This window comes from Drosophila eugracilis, unplaced genomic scaffold, assembly GCF_018153835.1.
Source record: "Drosophila eugracilis isolate 14026-0451.02 unplaced genomic scaffold, ASM1815383v1 contig_2153, whole genome shotgun sequence".
In the NCBI taxonomy this organism is placed as follows: Eukaryota; Metazoa; Arthropoda; class Insecta; order Diptera; family Drosophilidae; genus Drosophila; species Drosophila eugracilis.
Window position 1 is genome coordinate 386,212 of NW_024573037.1, and position 5,199 is coordinate 391,410.

The following is a 5,199-nucleotide window of genomic DNA, read 5'->3' on the forward strand; positions in this document are numbered from 1 at the left end:
ACAAACATTTTTTAGACTTTTTCCCATAATGCTCTCACTTAATTGAATTAAAATCTGTAGCAAGAGGGCAAACAGATTTAAGAACATCTCTGAACTGCCATTATTAATAGGAACCAGATCAATTAGGGCCTGCACTCTCGAACCGAAAGCTCCATTAAAAAATGGAAAGACGACAATGGGGACTCGTGTCATTTTGGAAGAGTTGTAGAACCATCTGAGGCGGTTAATTGCAGGTCACGCCGTGCCCAGACGGGATGTTCTATAACTAGTCTTTGTCTTCTGACCGACACAACCCAAGCAGTTATTATAGTTAAGACCGCCACGAAAACCTGATGATCCGCAATTAACATTGACCATGCGCCCCAGTTTTGTGGTCACATCATCAAATTATGACCAGAAATCTTATTTTCTAAAAGAGAAGACTTCCAAGACTTCCTTTTCAAATGGTCAAAGAATGTACTTTAATGCGTTAAGGCGGGCTACATTTTGTCTCGTCTTTTTTTAGAATTTTTTATTGGAATTAAAAATATGTGGATTCTGGGTTCAGTGCACTCGTTTTATCAGGTTTATTAGATATAGAACGTATTCAGTGCTTGATTTAATAGCAATACTGAACTAACTAATACATTCTTCAATTTCTGTTTATTTCCACTCGTACTTTACTAGAATTTTAAATCTTTTGCCACTTTAAAAAACAATTTAAATAGATGATGGAAAGCCCCAACCACATTTCCCCATTCGAAAAGCTCTTATAAAAGAAGCTGACAAAATTGCATCTAAAGGTAAACAGGAGAATGCAAATATTAGCAAACACTGCAAATCATACACATAATTGGAATTCATGTGCATTGTCAGGAGTGTGTGTGTAGGGGGAGCTCTATATATATGTCTATATGTCTTTTGAGCTGGACTCTGCGGACTCCCTGGAACTGCAGGACTCTGCCTGCGTGTTTGCTGTGTTTGGGTGTGTCCGGCTATTGTGCAAAACGATGGACTGATGTGTGCATTGAGCTATAAAAAACAATGGCATTCGCACTGGCACGGCCAGCTTATGTTCTATGACCAGGACCAGGACGAGGAACACACGTCCATTCCATTCATTTGGAATACCCAATCCCAGACGCAGTCCCCCAGATATACACGATATGTACGTCCAAACATTTTCGTATATGAGTATTTAATTAATCCGTAGTTGACTCAGGGGCTGCCTTTCTTTGCCAACCCAAACCCATCGGTTTTTCAGACTTTCAGTAAAAACTGGAAACGAGTGGCGATTCTAGAGTAGTCTCAATGAATTCAAAAATAATATGCTATTTATGAAGGGCTTGGAACGCATTTTAAATACCCTGGGTTTATGTAAAATGTAAACTTGACACTTAAAGGTCTTTTTAAAAAAGGTTATTTATATGTTTAATCAAAGTTTACTTTCCAAGGGCAGGAGTTTGAAGAAAATGTTTAGCGTGCTTATTATATCAATACGTTTTATAAAACTTATTAAGTAAAAGATAATATAGCGATATATATATGTACTTACACCTTCCCTTATTAGTTGTAAAAATTGAAACCATACTGTATATAAGCTTGTACTACCTCTACTTGACCTTTAATCGATTCGATTTGTGTTTCTAACCATAAATGTAACTATAAATCAAACTTCTTCTATAGAATAGAGAGGGGGCGTTACGTTAAGTTCCATAACACATATACATATATATATATATACCTATATACCATTTTAATCGTGTTATGTCGTTCTGCTTACCAACTGGGACGAGCCCTTTTTGTATAATTTTTGGTTTAAGAAGGGAATGCAATTAAATATATGTATGAATGCAGGGACTTATGTGAATTGAATCAACAAAAAATCGGGTGGTTGGCAGGATGGCTGGATGGTTATACAAAATGAGGAAACATCCTGCATGGGAGACATTTTGTGTTTGTTAAAGAGCGGCGAGAAAACGAGGAAACATGGACCACTCGAGGGCCAACAGTAAGTAAGGGGTGAACGAACAGTTTTATAATCTCTCTCGAGGATCCTCATCGCCCTAGCTGTCATCCTGCCATGCTGTCACTGCCATTATGTTTTATAGGAACATATATACATATATAGAAATCGGCCATTGGCAATCTCAATAAAACGAAAAGCACCCCACACTGCCGGTTAAATAAACATTAGCTTGAGCTAAAAAATAAATGAAATGTTGAGAGAAGGATGCTGCCACAGATTTTTGCCGGGATGATGATGAGCCATCAAGGGAGATTTGTTTCTTTCCTTCCTTCTTTCAAAAAAAAAAAAAAAAATTGAACTCACCGCCGATCACAATTGCCGTCCGTCGTCATAAAGAGGTCCTTATGTACAATGGGCACTTATGTGAAACATTTTCAAAACTGATTCCCATTTTCTCATGATCCTGTATATGAATGTATATACTCCTTGCGGGGGTTAAATTCGGTTTTCTTTTTTGGCCACTCAACTCTACGTCATCTGTCGTGAACAGCTCTAAAATGGCCAGGAAATAAATCCTTCATTAATACATAAAGTGCTTAAGTACAGTCTGTTATGCAGTAGAGTTAATGAAATCAGAAAGTTATCTAGATCAGCAATATATTTAAATATATAGATTTTCTACGCTTGCTACGCTAGAAATTCGAAACTTATTTATACAGTTTAAGAAGGCTTATTTAGTCTTACTATTACTAATTTCAACTTACTTTCCTGATATAGATACTGACTCCACATATATCTCCATTACCCATGTTTTCATCGAAATGTCATTGCCATTAGGCTTGACCGAGAAGGTTGGGGAGTTCCACGCGGCCTGCGAGAGTGTGGCAGGCAGGACACGCTTCGTATGTGGCCCCCGGTGGTCCATACATTTTGTTCTGTTTTTTTTCTAGTGCCACAATAGCTGGAAGAGGGAGAAAACAACACAATTAAGTACCGCTTATAATGGATGTTCTCGTGTCAAAAGCCCATTTTTTGCGGACTGTTAACAGACCGGATATATGTACACAGATGTCGGCTCAAATGTAGATATATATATATATATTTATACAAGCTTTACAAATGCGAATTTGCCACAGAAACGATTGCAGGTGAAAATGTTATCTTTATTTTAGTGTATCACTTTAGGCCTATGAGATGTTATCACTGTGGGATTACAATGTACTTTGTTTGTTTGTGTTTTTTATATAGGCATTATAATTACATTGCCAATTCAGAGTGATTTACATTGAGAATGAAACACAAGGAATGAAACATTAAAATTCAAAAGCACTTCACGTTGTATTGTACAATTGCTAAGCTTATTTTAAATCTCTTATCATATCTAATACCACAAAATACTAAATAAACTAAAAGATTTATTTTGTTATATATTAAGTACGACTTTTTTGGCATTAGCTTGAAAGGGAGTTCGATAACAACTATCTAAAAAATAGAACTGATAGATTAAATATAGAAAGATCATCTTATGAGTCTTTTTATCAATTTGACAATAAAAACTTTTAACAAACTTAAATTAGAAGTAGGGAATTTAATATAGGGGCTATATCACATTTCTAACCCTGGTGCCGCTTCTGCCCTGTTTTCCGATTGGTTTTTGTGTTGTCGTCCGACCCCTTTTGACAAAAAGGGGTTAATTACACACACACATACATAGAAACCCAAAGCAATTTTTATATTCCATACAGATAAACATATTCAACATCAAATGGGCGTTAGCCTTATTTTTTTTAGTTCATCGAGGTCGGAAATGGAGAATTCCTTTTGGCCAGATCATTGGGCCTTCTATTATTTCCTTTTGTTGCACAGGTGCTTTGTCCTTTTCGCAGCAGGCACACTCACTCACTCACTCTGTTAGCCACCGAAAATCCTCGTTCTTTTGGTCCTTTTTGCAGTCATTTAGTCAGTCAACTGCTCGGCGTCTATTCTGCGGTATTATTTTGCTGTTACTTTTGTTGCCACAGCTCGGCACGGCTCGTTGTTAACAGATTGCGATGCGATTGTTTTACAAAAATGAATAAAGATGGTGTTGGGCGATAGCCGCCGCTGCCACCGCCTGGTGACGGAAATGACGGGAATCTCTGGGAATCTCTGTGAATCCCCAGCATCCAGTATCAAAAACTCCTAGGGGAGCCCCAGTATGGTTTGGCCCCCTTCGGCATCTGGGGCCCCGCATCCGCAAAAGCCGTAAAAATTGCGGATTACAATCGCGGATTTCCATCGCACAATTGTTTATTATTGCTGCCCCACAGTTTATTTTTTTTTTCTTTTGCTTTGCTGTCTGCCCTTTTTATTTTCCCGCTTGCCTTTTGAGGCACTTGCTCTGGCTCCTGCTCCAGAACACGATTTTCCCCCCCCCAACAATGACAGCCAAAATGACAAGGACAAAGACGTCGTCGGCGGCTCAATTCTCACTGGTGTTTCTCTTCTTCTTTTTTTATGTCTGTTCCACACGAGAAAACATTTGTATTTGTGGGAGTGAAGGAGTCCTTTGGCCAAAGGAAGAATTTCAGTCCGCTTTATTTGGTCTTGTTTGTTTGGCTTTTAACCCCCAAAATACAGTAAGCCCCCTCTCGACCGACGGAAAAAGAATCTTAAATTTGCTAATTTGTGAACTTTTGTGTTCGCATTATAATTCGCTCCGCTCTGTGCTTTTTTTTTTTGTTTTTTTGTTTGGCATTGGGAATTGGAATTGGAGATCCGCGTGTCCTTCCCTCATCATCTTGTGGCCCCCCCTTTAGTTACATGGGCGTCTGGTTTTTCCTTTCTTTCCCGTTGAGTAAATTAAGCGGCTCATTTTTTCTGTTTTGTTTTTTTGGGTGCATGCCACTTAGCCCTCAAACCAAACACAATTCAATTTAAGTCGATAACATCTTAATTTGTATTAATAAATACTTGTTGGCCCGTTCTGGAACGCAACCCCCTGAAGTTTGTGTGATTTTCTTAGTCAACGCAACGCAGTGCATTATCGCTGTTATCTGTTAATTAACGGTTAACTTTATTGTGTTTTAATGATTTATAAGGTTGGCTACTTATTTTTAGAGAAGCCTTTAAATTTAAAGTGTTCTTAAAACACAAGAACTTATGGTTTTTCGAGGTAAAACCGCAATAGATATTCTATAAATGAATTTACAACTCCACAGTTTTGGGTTTATGAATTATTTGCCTTAACTTTAATAATGATTTCCGGTAAA